Here is a 14,983-nt window from a genome sequence, read left to right on the forward strand (position 1 = left end):
TTAGCTCAGCGGCATAAGTGCCTGCCTTGCAAGCAGGCAGCAGTCGTGAGTTCGATCCCCGGTACCGATAAAAAGAAAAAAGAAAAAAAAAGTGTAAAAAAAAAAAAAGACCGAACCAGAAAATAACCAGCTCTGAAAAGCAGAGATACAAATGCCTGCCCCACCACCGTGCCTCACCAGCCATCCCTGTTCTCTTGCTTGGTGGCTACTGTTAGGCAGGTAAGGCAAGTCCAGGTTAATTGGGGGTGGCCTTGGGGGAGCAGGGAGTTACCAGGAATCGAACTCAAGGCCTCGTGCTTGCAGGCAGGCGCTGTACTGCTGAGCTACATCCCAGCCTAAGGCTGGTGTTTTTTATCTCTAGTTTTCAAGGCCAATTATTTTCTGGTTGGGTCTTATATTCAGGGAAAAAACAACTGGAGAACTACGAAAATGGACTGCAAACCAGGTGACCCAAGAAACAATTATTTTTTAGTAATATAATTTTTTTGAGGGGGACAGGGTCTCACCATGTAGCTTGGGCTGGCCTGGAACTCACAGCGATCCTCCTGCCTCAGCCTCCTGAGTGTGTCCCATGCCTGGCATTAGTAATATATTGTGGTTAAGAAGAGGTCTTCAACTTCCTAGAACAGAGACTCAAGGATGTCACGTGACAGCGGAATCCATGGCGGGGGCCTAAGGTTCCACTACACAGGAGCTCACAATGGTCAGACAGAGTCAGAGGAGGGAGCAAGCAGAGGGCGTCTGCCCGCTGGAGGCTGAAGGGTCCAGCCCAAGGGCTGGAGTTCACGCCAGTGTTCCTTGCAAGGCTGTATCAGGAGGCAAACGGCCTCCTGTGACAGAGGGCTGGAGAGTCCAGGTAGAAGCTGAACAGTCTACGCTGGGAGACAGGAGCCCACGTCCAAACTCAAGGTGAAGCGTGGAGCTCCTCCGGAGAGCCAGCTGCCTTCCCCTCATTTCCCTTTCACTGTCTGCAGGCTGCGTGCAGGGGGCGGGGGTCCCTAATCCTCAGCCATTTCCCTGCCCTCCTGCTCAGGCTGGGGATGTTTACAGTGTAGACCCTGGCTCCTGCTGAATCACTTGTTAAACTTCTAAGCCTCTCCAGTTAACGCAGAGAACAACATGCCAGTGCCTGAGGCCACGTCCTGTGCACCCTGGGAAGGACAGTTGATCCAGCCGCGGATCAATCCGTGGGGTGTACCTGGAGGGGAAACGGGGATTAAAATAAACACATGGGGGAGACAGAGAGAGAGACTGAGGCAAGTCGAGAGACTCCCATCAAGCCCCGTTTATTCTGGAAGTGATCACATCTTTTATAGGCCAAGGGCGGGCTGGTGGGACAGGAAGAGGCTACGAAGATGAATACAACAGGGTCATCGTCACATCCGGGTATGTGACGTAAGCAGGAGAGGATTATGGTTAATGTAGGCAGACGCATTGTGCCCATAGGAGAGAGAGAGAGAGGCAGGGAGGCAGCAATGGGGCTGTCGCGCGGCTCCCTACATCTCCTCCCTTTCTATATTATTTAATCAGGAGTATGGCAGGCCCTGTGAGGACAGCATCTGTCTTAGGTCAAGGACTTCATTACATGAACCCAACCAGGCCTTACCCGTCATGGGCTTGCGGGACAGCAGTTGGTCCTGTGCCTGTCTTAGGCGGCTGGTGGTGTGGCATGTATGTCCTAGCTGCCCGTCTCTGGCTGCCTGTCCATTGCCCCAGGGCAGTTAGGCCGCATCGCCATATGGGCCACTCGTGGGAATTCCTTCCCGGTAGGTTTGTTGATCTGCCATCTCCTGCTGATGACAGTGTACCTGAATGGTCTTGCCATAAATGCATCTATCCGGTTATTAATGAGCGTCATAATCCTCTGAAAAATACAAGGACTCACAGAAAGGAGAAGCAATAGGGCAGCTAGGGGACACAAAAGGGGCGCTAGGTAAGGGAAAAGCTCCCCCCCACACACACATTGAGGAGAAGGGGTTGGCAGCCATTTGTTGTTGTCACTGTTGAAGTCGTTCTTCTATGTCTTGGAGCTTGCCTCACATAACACCAGACGCAGTCTATTTGGCTGGTTTGTGTTCCTCCAGACTGAGAAGAGCCTCTTCCGCAGTCACTGGGGGTTCTATGCATGGCTTTCAGCAGTTGTAGTCTGTTTGGCAGGCATCTCAGTCCACCATGGGTGTGGTATGGCTCAAGGAGGAGGCTGAGTAGGCAGCACAGGGCTCTGGGGAGTTGTGTCACCTGTAAGAGAACACAGGGGATTGTGCCTCAGGAAATGACATTATTCCTGGGCGTCGCATGGGGTCTTTGAAGAACTGTCTACTTGTTTTATGAGGCGCTCAGGTAGCCATCTAGCCTCTCTATCTTGTTGAGAGTAAACACAAACTGAACCGCGTCTCCATATGAGAACGGGGTCAGGGCCATGCCATGAATTAATCAGGGGGTCTCTCCATAGTACAGAAGCAAATTGCTTTTGTGTTTCAGAATGCCAAAAACGCGTGGCTGCTGACTGTCCAGAAGCATCCAAATTTAAAAAATTAAGGATGAATAAGGCATGCGATAGAACACCTTTAGGTGTCCCCCTTGTGGAGCACCACTCCCCCCTTTCTATTTTATCAACAGTGAGTTTTAGGGAGAGTTGCGCCCTTTAACTATGCCTTGACCTTGAGGGTTATAAGGTATGCCTTTTATATGATCAATATTAAGATGTTGACAGAAACGAGCAAAGGCAGAACTAGCATAGCCTGGACCATTATCAGTCTTTAATTGTTGTGGGCATCTCAGAACTGATAAGGTAGTTAACATATGGCTAATAACATTTGGTAGCTTTGCCAGTCTGGGGAGAGGTATAAATGAAATCACTAAAGGTATCTATAGTTACATGAACATTTTTAAGATTGTCAAACTCAGGAATGTGGGTGACATCCATTTGCCATAATGCATTGGGAATAAGTCCTCTAGGATTAACCCCAAAGTGTGGAACTGGGAGGTGCATGGCACAAGAAAGGCAATTTTTTACTATCTGTCTTATAGTGATCTTAATACAGCATTACAGAAAAATAAATGGTAAGAAATCAACAGTTAATAAGTTATACACTGTCATCCCAGAAATAGCTGTTCAGGCTACAAAATTAAAGCATGCAAAATGACATTTAAACAGTGACACTGCCAATAGTTTTGCTCAATGATCCAATAAAAACTCAGTAATGTGGTTATCAGTCCTACACACTTGTTTTTTATCTCAAAGAGGGCAAGACCAAACATATCAAAACAGAACAAAACAGTTTTAAAAAAAAAGATTTAAAGAAATACAGATTTCAAAGCAAGTCTACTGGAGATCTTCATTGTTTATCTAATTGTCTCTAGTTTCCTCCAAACAGTTGTTTCCATCTTCACACACATTAAATACACGCTGCATATTATAGAACCAATCAAATCATTACAGGATGATGAAGGCTCCTCAGGTTTTTAAGATCTGACACTGGGGAAGACAATAATAACTACCATAGTGTCTCTCATTCTCCTCTCAGTAGCTGTCCCCATCCTTATATATGCTGAAATTAAACTTAAGAGACTAGACCAATATCACTCCGATCAGTTAAATGAGTCAAAGTAATTGACATTGGAATCTCTATCTTTGGAGTCTTTTTCTCTCCACAGGCAAAACAGTCCTGTTCATGCTTTTGATACAAGAACTGTCCAACTGCACACTCCTGCAAGGTAGCAGCCACAGCAAAGGTGTATATATCCTGTTAGGCCTGTTCTATTTTTATGAGGTCTGGTAGCGGCCCGGCAGATGGTGCCGGCACCTTTAAAAGCCAGCTGTTCAACAAAATCAGTGCCTGCATCAGCACGGCCAAAGACTCCGGTAGCAGCAGCAATCAAACAATCAACAAACTCTGAAAAGGGTTTATCTGAGCCTTGCTTAATGCTAGTGAGAGAGGAGCTCATATTATCTTTTGTAGGCAGCTTTCTCCATGCTCAAGTAGCTGCTGTTTGAATTTGAGCAAAAAGTGTTGGATTAAACTCTTTTTGAGCCTTTCTGCATGCATAGGCATCTTCCACTATTAAAATATTAAGGTCCCACCCATTGCCAGCCTGTGAATTGTGCCTGGCGGTCTCTTTGCAATTTTTTGTATATTCTGATTTTTACAAAAGATTAGCACCACCCAATAAAGTCACTCGGGCTGGGCCAATCTTTGCCAATCTGTAGGTGTGAGCCAGCGTCAGCCAGAGAATTTAAAACAGTAAGAATGAAAGCAGCTGTAGGGCCATATTGGGCAACCGCTGTCTTTAATTCTTTTAAAGCTGCCACTGTGAATGGCGTATGTGTCCTAATGACTTATGAAGCTAGCAGTGTGGTGCTCACGCCATCTTGCGGCTGTGCGGCGCCATCTTGGGGAGGTACGTTTGTTTCCGTCACCGGAAACACAGTTTTGGGAGGGACCCACGCTGATGTGGCGGAAGTGAGGCAAGCGCCATTTTAAGAGTGTTATGAGGCCTGCCGAGGCAGGCGCCATCTTGGGGCACTGTAAGGCTGTGTAGCTCAGAGGGCTTGTGCGACCGTCTCCTCAATCTGAGGATCTGCATGCCGCTGGGCAAGCAGCTCAGACATTAAATTCCAATATGCAAAGGTGGTCAACGGAACCTTTTTCCAGACCGAAAACCCTATAATAATCTTTTAAAGCATCTCTTACTCTTTTCCACCTCTTGGTATCTATAGAACCCTCTAGGGGAAACCAAGGGCAAACCTTATGAATAAATTGAAAATACTGCAATAATTCTTTTGTTTTAACCCTTACCCCTCTTGTCTTTAATGCCTTTATAAGGCCTCCCACGAACAATTTGTGTTTGTTCAATGCTTGACCCATGTCCGGGAAAGGGAATGGGGTTGCCATTCACTCACCGTGACTCGGGCGGGACATCGGGTAGTTGTCTGTGCAGGCCTCGGTCCTTAATTTAATGTCCTTTTGCTTTTAGCTTTGATCCTTGATTTAGTTTGTTTTTCCTTTTGCCGCGATCTTTGGTTCAATTTGCTTTCTCTTTTAGCCAGCTTTCTCGAACGGCTCCCTCGTTGACTCTCCCGTGCCAGGAGCCCCCACGCTGGGCGCCACTTGATCCGACCCGCGGATCAATCCGTGGGGTGTACCTGGAGGGGGAACAGGGATTAAATAAAAACATGGGGGAGACAGAGAGAGAGACTGAGGCAAGTCGAGAGATTCCAATCAAGCCCTTTTATTCCGGAACTGATTACATCTTTTATAGGCCAAGGGCAGGCTGGTGGGACAGGAAGAGGCCATGGGGATGAATACAACAGGGTCATCGTCACATCCGGGTATGTGACGTAAGCAGGAGAGGATTATGGTTAATGTAGGCAGACGCGTTGTGCCCACAGGAGAGAGAGAGGCAGGGAGGCAGCAATGGGGCTGTTGCATGGCTCCCTATAGACAGTTACTTAGCTAAGCTTCTAGGCTTCTCAGGTTGACACCAAGTATCAATCATTATAGGCTGTAAAAAGAAAGCAATAAACAAATAAATAAAAAGAGCTAGAGATGTAGCTCAGTGCAAAGGTGTTGGTTCAGTACCCAGTAGCACAAAAGAAAAGAAAAACGATAGGAAAGAAAAGCGTGCAGTGTGAACCGGGTGGGTCAGTAACACAGCACAGCACTCGGTCGGCTTCTGCGTGTTTGTTCTGGGAATGATGACGTGATGTAGCCGATAATCTTCGATCCAGCTCCAATCCAAGTTTTAAATTTACACTTTCCAGCAAATGTACAGGAAGAGGGATGACGAGCACAAGGTGGCGCCTGGCCTGGACCGTGAAGTTCTGCAGAGCCACAGGCCTCCCTCAGCCTCGCAGGCTGGGTCTGGACTGGGGCGGACTTGGACTCGGAACTGGGTGTACCTTAGTCACGTTCTCGCTGCTGGGATAAAAAGCCCAGTGCCCACAGTTTAAAGAAGAGGCTTGCTGCGTCTCAGGGTTTCAGGAGTCAGCCTGTGGTCTGGGTTCCCAGGGAGAAACAACATGGTTGGCAGGGGGAGCCGTTCACGGGGAGGTCAGAGAGCAGAGAGAGGAGGAGCAGGCAGGGACCAGAATGGCGCCTCTGTGATCAAATCACCTTCCCGATGTGAGGTCCGGGGGCTCCCCAGGACTGCACCACTGGGACAGTCAGAACACTCAAATGCAGAAAGAATGTGGGAAGATCACACCTGAGGCCTCACACGTGCTAGGCAAGCTCTCTACCACTGAGCCACACCACCACCCGAGAAACTGTTCATTTGTTCTGTAGAGGGACGTTGATTTGATGAACGAAAAGTTCCCTTCTAGTGGAGACCAAGACACCTAGAATTCTGAAGTCTTAAAATATGAAATAAGTTTAAAGATGTGTTAAATGAGCTGCATGTGGGTTACACTCCTGTAAATCCCCACATTCAGGAGGCTGAGGCAGGAGACTGGCAAATTTAAGAGCAGGCTGGGCAACCTAAGCAGTCATAGACCAGCCTGACTACACAGCCAAACAGACTCTGCCTAAAAATTATTAGGCTAGGTATGTGTCAGTGATCACAAATTATAAACTGACATAGTACTGGCATGTGTCCTGGGCTCTCCTTGCCCTAGCTGCCTTGTGGGCCAGTGTCAGAATGTGGGAATCAAACCAGGTGTGGTGGCGCATGTCTGTGATCCCAGCACTGGGAGGCTGAGGCAGGAGGATCGCTGCAAGTTGGAGACCAGCCTGGGCTACAGAGTGAGTTCAAGGCCAGCCTGAACTGCACAGTAAGACCCTGTCTCAAAAAGACAAAAAGAATAGCAGAAATCACCTTCTTATCCATCAGTGAGATTAGCACTGAGGTGCGGGATGGATTTTGACTCGGCCACCACAGCTGGCTTGGAAGTCTTGGTCTCTGCCTGTCTGAAGCATGGACTTCCCAGCCCCACTTCATGCATTACTAAATTTGTCTGCTTGATATTTCATCCTTTTGCTGTACCCCTCATGCAGGCAGTTGGGGATCTTGGCCAGGTCCCTGACTGGTGTGGTAGTGTACCCCTGTAATCCTAGCACTCAGGAGGCTGAGGCAGGAGCATCGCATTTTGATCAGACCTTGTGTGAACTCTAGGTTCCGGTCTGTCCCTAGAGCCCTCGTAGCACAGTACCAAGGGGCAGTCTGATTTCTTATACTTCAATTACTCATTTCCCACTTGCAAAACTAATGTTTGCCTTTCACAGCCATCTTGACTCCGTGGAAGAATCCGAAGTCCTTGGTGCAGACTAATATGATGTATTACATTTATGGATTTTATATGTTGAACCATCCCTGCATCCCTGGGATGAATCCCACTTGACCATGGTGTATAATCTTGATGATTTGCTGCATTCTGTTTGCCAGTATCTTATTGAGGATTTTCACATCAACATTCATTAGGGAGACTGACCTGTAATTCTCTTTCCTAGTTGGTCCTTCTCTGGTTTTGGTATCAGGGTAATGCTTTCTTCCAGGAATGAATTTGGGGGTATTACTTCCCTTTCAATTTCATTAAAGAGTTTCAGAAGTAGTGTAAGTCTCCTGTAAATTTCTTGTAGAATTCAGTATGAATCCATCAGGGTCTCGGCTTTTCTTTGTTAATAGGTTTTTAATTACATCTTTAATTTCATTTGTTGATGTTGGATTATTTAGGATTTTTATATCTTCTTGATTCATCTTTGGTAATTCACAGGTATGTAGGAATTTAGCCATTTATTCTGTATTTTCCACCTTAACAGAATGCAAGTTTTCAAAATAGGTCTAGATGTTCTTCTGGATTTCTGCAGGATCTGTTGTGATTTCACCCTTTTCATTCCCAAATGCATGGATTTGAATCTTTTATTTCCTTTTTTGATAAGGTTGGCTAAGAGTCTGTCAGTTTTGTTTAATCTTTCAAACAACCCACTCTTCAATTCATTGATTCTTTGGTTTTTTTTGCATTAATTTCTACTCTGATTTTTATAATTTCCTCCCTCATACAAGCTTCTGGCTTAGCTTGCTCTTCTTTTTCTGGAAGTTTGAGGTTCACCGTTAAGTTGTTTGTATGCACTTGCTGTATTTTCCTGGTAAGGGTGTTTACTGCTATAAATTTCCCTCTAAAGACGCTCTCACTGTGTCCTACAAGTTCCAGTATGTTGTGTTACCATTCAACTGTAAAAACTGTCTAATTTTTTCTCTAATTTCACCTGTGACCCATTGGTTGTTCAGTCAGGTGCTATTTAATTTCCTTGTGCTTATGAAGGTCTTGTGGTTTCCTTTAGCGTGGATTTCCAGTTTTACCGCGCTGTGGTCTGATAGTATGCCTGGGGTAACTTCAATTCCTTTGCATTTACTCAAGCATGTTCTAGGAGCCAGTATGTGGTCTATTTTGGAGAATGTCCCATGTGCAAATGAGAAGAATGTGTATTCTGATGTTGTGCGGTGGAACACTATATAGACATCTTTTAAGTCCATTTTTTCAAAAGTTTTATTTAGTTCTAGTATTTCCTTATGGATTTTCTGTCTAGTTAATCTGTCTCTTTGTGGCAGTGGGGTATTGAGGTCTCCCAATACAATTGTATTAGGGCTTTTTTGATTTTTCATGTCCATTAGCAATTGTTTTATATAGTTGGATGCACTGGTATTTGTTGCATATATATTTATGATTATTATCTCTTCTTCTTGGGTATTATCTTTTATCAGGATACAGTGACCTTCTTTATCTCTCTTGGTTAGTATTGGCTTGAAATTCACTTTCTGGAAATAGAATAGTTACCATTGCTTTTTTCTAGGTTCCTGTTGCATGGCATATTGTTTTCTATCCTTTGACTTTCAGTCTATGAATTTCTTTCTGGGTTACATGTGTTTCTTGTATGCAGCATATTGTTGGATCTTGCTTCTTGATCTTTTCTGCCAGTCTGTGTCTTTTGATTGGTGAATTGGGACCATTAACACTGATGGTTTTAGCTGACATGTATTGACTTATCCTTGTCGTGTTGTTTTCTTGCTGTTGACTTCCTCTTTTTCCTGCTCCCCCTAATTGTTTGCCTTTCCTGGTGGGTTCCTTCTGTTGGGGTTCACGGAGCTGTAGTCCTTATTACTTCTTTCTGGAGTGTCCTTCAGGACATTTTAGAGCACTGGTTTGGTGGTCATAAATTTCCTCAGATGTTGTTTGTCATAGAAGTATTTTATTTCTCTATCAATTTTGAAAGATAGTTTTGCAGAGTACATCAGTCTGGGTTGGAAGTTGTTTTCCTTTAGAACTTGTAATACTTCAATATCTCCTTGAGAGTTTGTGCTAAGTCAGCTGTGATTCTGATAGGCTTTCCATTATAGGTGATTAATTTTGTTTCTCTAACAGCTTTTAGGATTTTATTCTTGTGCTGAATTTCTGGAATCGACTATGATACGTCTGGTTATAGATTTTTCTTAATCATTGCTAACTGGAAATCTATAGGCTTCATTTTTCTGTATGTCAAATTCTTTTTCTCTACCAGGAAAGTTTTCTGTCATGATATCTGTGAACATGATTTTAATGTCATTTGTGGTATCTCCTGCTTGTTCATTGACTTCAATCAATCTTATGTTATCCTTCTTTGTCTCATCTAGCAGCTGCTGGATTGATTTCTCATGGTCCCTTGCTAGTTTTGAGAACTCTTTCTTTTCTTGGTCACTAACTGCAAGCCTGTCTTCAATATCTGAGATCCTGTCCTCACACTGGCCTAATCTTTGAATACTTTCAGTGGAGTTTTTATTCTCCTGGATGTCTGCTTGACTCTGCTTTATGGGTTCCATTTCTTTCCTGTGCCAAGCTTCCGTAATTTTCTTTACCTCATCTATTTTTTTTCTGTGTCTGCTCTAATGTCACTAAGCACGGTGTGTACTTTGGTAATCTCTGTAGTTATTGAGAGATTATTTCTGATTTCATTTTTTCCAGAGCCTCATTCAATTGCTTTGTTGTTACCACTTCAGAGAGGCCCGGGTGGAGGGATTTCACATTGCCCCATTCATTGCCCCCTGGATTTGCCTTGGGTGAAGTTGCTGACTGGGGCTGCATTTTGTATAAATGTCTTTTCATTTTCTTTCTTTCTTTTTTAAAGTTTAATTCCTGGGAGGGTGCTTATAAATTGGCTATCATTGTTTTATTGCTAGTATTTAGGACTCTTAGGATGACAGCTTCTCTGAGGTGTGTTCCAGGTGTAGCTGGTTTTGAGTCTGTTGGAAGATCTGACCTCTTCAGTTTGTTGGAGATGAGAGGTTGTTGCTTGTTTGGCCCAGTCCCTGGCTGTCTGGCACTGTGCCGCAGTATTTTCTGTCTCAGTGATGGAACACCAGGACCAGCTGTTTAGAACAACTATGTCAGTTTTGGCTATAGTGGTGCCAAAAGCATCAAACACAGTCAAGAAAACAACAAACTGAGCTAACGCTTAATTTGCCACTTTTATCCATATGAATTAGATTTGTGGTTATATAACAAAATGTAAAATGAATCAGATAATTCTACGCAGTGCATAAATCCTTCATGCATCAATTTTACTCTGGGGGGTTAAAATCTAAAATAGATTAGGGAGAAAATAGAGAAGTAGAAGAGAAAGAGATTAGAGGGTTGGAGAACAAAGGGGGTTCACACCAAATTTGTCAAACTGGTACAGAAGACTGATGGAAAAGAGATGGAAGAGATAAAAGGAACAGAACCACAGGGACAAAGAGGTTAGGAGCCACTTTCACACTCATATAAAAACCATGAAGGGGGGCTGGGGATTTAGCTCAGCGGCATAAGCACCTGCCTTGCAAGCAGGCGGTTGTGAGTTCAATCCTCAGTACCGATAAAAAGGAAAAAACAAAATATAAAAACAATGAAGGAGAAAGAGGAAAAAAACAAAGAAAGCCCAGCAGCCCACGCCCAGGACTCTCTGGCTTCTCGGGTAGGCAGCCTGTGGAGGCAGAGTCCCGTCCATGCAGAGCTCCCCAGCAGGCCAGCGGTGGTGGACAATCTCAGCAGGCCTGAGACCAGCCTCATCCCGCTCACGGACGCTGAGCAGTTTCCAGGAGCCTGAGCCCAGCCGGGATCTGCTGGAGGGAGCTGGTGGGAGTTCTGGCTTCCAGCTCACCCATCTCCAGCTGGCTCCCAGCCCATCACGCTCCCCTGCACTCACTGCCAGCCAGTGCCATCCTCCACGGCCACACCGCCCTGCAGAGGCTCTGGGCTCGCCAGTCACCACCATCACCGCCACAGTGCGTCTGCAGATTCGAACACTCCCAGGCAGTGCGTCCCGTCTCAGGGTGAAGGCACCACTGGCCACCTCTTTCTCCTTCTTCTTCGTTGAAGTTTTAGTCTTTCTCTCTCTGTGGGCTTAAGTTCACACTTCAGATCCTTCCTGGGTCCGTGTACCACTTCCTTCCTTCTTGTCTTCCTCATGATGCTGTATTCCAGTTTCTGGGCGGAGGCTCTCAGAGACGCTGTTTTTGCTGCTCTGCCATCTTGGTCTCCTCTGTGTGTCTTTTAAGTGCACAAACCTACAGTACTCTGTAAGTGTTAAAAATTGATTTATAGGGGCTGGAGGTTTAGCTCAGCGGCATAGGAGCCTACTTGGCAAGCACAAAGTTCGATCCCCCCAATACCAAAAAAAAAATTGATGTATAGTACCAGACATAGTAGCATACACTTTTAATCTCAGCACTTGGGAGGCTGAGGCAAGAGGACTGTTGAAAATTCAAGGCCAGCCTGGACAAAAAAGTGAGTTCAAGGCCAGCCTGGAATGTATAGTGGGACCCTGCCTGAAAAACAAAAATGGAAAAAGAGAACGAAACAAAAAACTTGAGTTTTAAGTTTCAGTCAACCAACTGAATAGGCAGTAAGATTCACACCCAGCTACACAAACTAATGTGCCACACCCAGAATTTTAATCAATTAATTAATCTCTTTCTTTAGAATTTTAGTAAACACACTCATAAAAGAATTTAGAGCTGGGGATGCCGCTCAGTGGTGTAGCCCTTGCCAATCGTGTATGAGGCCCTGGGCTTGATTCCTAGCACAGGAGGAAACCAAGGAGACAGAGAAAAAGGAAAGAGAAAGAGGAGAAAGGAGAAAAACAGGAGGAGGAGAAAGCCGGAATGACGATGGGTATCTGTAATCCCAGCACTTGGAAGGCTGAGGCAGTAGGATTACAAATTTAAAGCCAGCCAGGGCTATGTAGTGAGATGCTCTCTCTAAAAAGAAACAATTTGTAATGGCAGACTCAGGAGGATTAGGCAGGAGGATCGCTGTAAATTTGAGGCCAGCCTGAACCATATATTAAAATCCTGCCTCAAAATAGGCCAGAATTAGGCTGGGGACTTAGCTCTGAGGCTCAGGCACTTGCCTGCATAGTACAAGCTTGTGAGATCGATCTTCAGTACAAAAAAAAAAAGGCCAAAATGAAATAAAAAATAATTTGGCCTAATGTGATGTTTTGGCTTCCTTGACCTGTTTGCTGTGGTTTGGATGAGCATCCCACAAATGCTCATGAGCTAGGGTTTGGCCCCCTACATATAGCTTTATTACAAGGTAGGAACCTTTAAGAGGGGGAACTCATTGGGAGGAATTAGGTCAGTTGTGGGGGTTGGAATACCAGCGTGGCACACACACCCACTTTGTCTGTTTCTTCCAACTTCCCTGCAGCTGTGAGGGGAGCAGCTGGCTCCATCTCCATCCCCATCACATCCTTGCTCCCCACCATGATGCGTTGCCATACCACAAAAGCAAACAGCCCAACTGACCATGGACTGAATTCTCCAAAACTGTGAGTCAGATCAATATTTCTTCATAAGTTGATTAGCATGGATGTTTGTTACGGCAATGGGAAACTGACTTACACAGGACCTTGGAATCTCACATGCATCCCTAAGGTCACACTAGTATATGTGCACCCTTTGGCACATAAGCCATTTCCTCTTGAATCGGAGTATTCCTGTCCCTAGGGAACATAGTGAGCCTTGACAAGACTCGTGGACCTCGTGACAGCAGGGCACAGAGCATGAATCTGAGGCTGCCCTCAATTTCCAAGCTAGGGAACGCAGGTATCTTCAAGTTGCAAAGGACAAGCTACCTCTGCCAATAAGAGGACTCAGCGAGCTTGGGAACTCAAAATGACCAGTTGCATTTGAAGGTCTTAATTCTCATTTTACCTGAGGTATCTAAGGCCAAGGTTCAGGATCCCACCCCTTCCGGACCAATGTCCTTGGCAAGACCAGGAATTCAAACATTGTAATAATTCGGCCACCTGCACAATTACATTGCTTTCTGTACAATTAAATTTTGTCTTTTGTTTTTAGCAGTATCCGCCTAGGGCTACAAGAAATAAGGGATCTCCTTGGGGTTATCTTGGCAGCTCTCTGGTTCTCCATCAGAATTCACAAACCAGAGCTACTATGTTTCACTGATAAGCTTCCAAGGACACTCAACCACCCTGTCCCACCCCACAGCCCTTAGGGTCCTCATTACGGCCAAATCCATCCGCTGAAGAATCACAACTCTCTGGGCCCCCGAGGCATGCACCTGACTTGGGACCTGACTGGAACCACAGGGTTCTGAACTCTCATGCCCTGCACTCTGTGACTAACTATTAGCCTTTCTGTTGCCAACGTCAATGCTGAGCTCAGCCCCAGGACACAGACCAGTGCCAAAATCCTAACTTTCCTTCGTCTGTTTCCTGGGACCACTCCTGGCACCGATTCTTTATCAGTCTGTGTCCAGTAAGGAGACACAGACCAGGAGCAGGGGCTTGAGCTCAGTGGACGAGCTCCTGCCTGGCAAACATAAGTTTGTGTGTTCGATCCCTGGTACCAAAACGAGAGAGAGACACAAACCATGTGTTAATTTCAGTAGGACAGTTTCATGCCACGTTTTCCCCCAAATAAGACCCAACTGGAAAATAAGTGCTGATCATTCCCACGGTGATGGCCAGTGTCATGCAGAGGATTTTACCTCACTGTTCTGCTTGGTGGCCCCTCTGTAGTGAGGGGCTGGCATTCTGGTCTCTAGTTTTCAAGGTTATTTTCAGGTTAGGTTTTATTGTCAGACAAACAGGAATCAAAATTAGGAATGTAGGGAGGATGGTATGGCAGGCTTGTAATCTCACTTACCAGGGAGGCTGGGGCAGGAGGATCATAAGTTTGAAGGCATCCTGGTCTATCAAGCAAGAGCTTGTTTCAAAACATTGTTTTTTTGGGTTTCTTTTGGGTTGGGGAACTGAACTCACGACCTCGTGCCTACCAGGCAGGTGCTGTGCACTGAGTTATATCCTGGCCAATTGTTTCAAAGTAACTTAAAGGACTGGGGTGTAGCTTAGTACAGAGCACCTGCCTAATCCGCACAGGGGCCCATCGAGGGGCACGGTGAAGGGGTGGAGAGCAGAGCGCTCTGAGGGGAGCCCCGGGGAGCAGCCTCTCAAGCCCGTGCTGGAGAAGGTGTGGATGCAGCCCACCGGGCGGCGCCGGGTGGCGGATGTTTGCTGCTGTCCAAAAGCCCCACACCAGAGACTCCAGGAGGAACCAAACCTGCTGGGACCTTGACTGTGGACTTCGGGTCTCCAGAGCTGTGAGGGACAAACACTGGCTGGCAGAGGGCTCCTTGATCCTAGGAGTCGAAGGTTACCCTGGGCAAGATAACAAGTCCTCATCTCTAACAAACACACAAGAGCCAGGCAGGGCGCACATACGTGCCTTTGACCGCAGCACTCTGGGAGGCTGAGGCAGGAGGGTTATAAATATGAGTCCAATCTGGGCAACTTAGTGAGATCCTAAATTTGGCTCAAAACAAAAAGAAAAGGGCTGGTACATAGTGCGGAGTGTACTGTGTTTAACACCAGTACAACAGACCCTCAAGTGACGACCAGCCTCACATACAAACAATGTGAGTTATGATCGGAATCTGAGTTTTAGCTTTTAGCAGAAGTCTTGAGTTGTGACTGAGTGCCGGCCTCTTGTGCTTCCAGATGGGCTCATA

The 14,983-nt window shown here is 45.8% G+C and overlaps 1 protein-coding gene across 2 annotated transcripts in view; it reads right to left on the reverse strand.

The window, feature by feature from the left end:
* Window positions 1–1,245: 1,245 nt before the first annotated feature.
* Window positions 1,246–14,983, reverse strand: part of Zbtb9 (zinc finger and BTB domain containing 9) — a 30,693-nt gene continuing 16,955 nt past the window's right edge. For both annotated transcript variants that reach the window (XR_010044144.1, XR_010044145.1), the window contains exon 2: window positions 1,246–5,146. The gene's annotated coding sequence lies outside the window, so the exon portion shown is untranslated. The remainder of the gene's footprint in view (window positions 5,147–14,983) is intronic.

Source organism: Cavia porcellus, unplaced genomic scaffold (genome assembly GCF_034190915.1).
Source record: "Cavia porcellus strain 051 isolate PalLab524CR breed Dunkin Hartley unplaced genomic scaffold, mCavPor4.1 scaffold_28, whole genome shotgun sequence".
Classification (NCBI taxonomy): domain Eukaryota; kingdom Metazoa; phylum Chordata; class Mammalia; order Rodentia; family Caviidae; genus Cavia; species Cavia porcellus.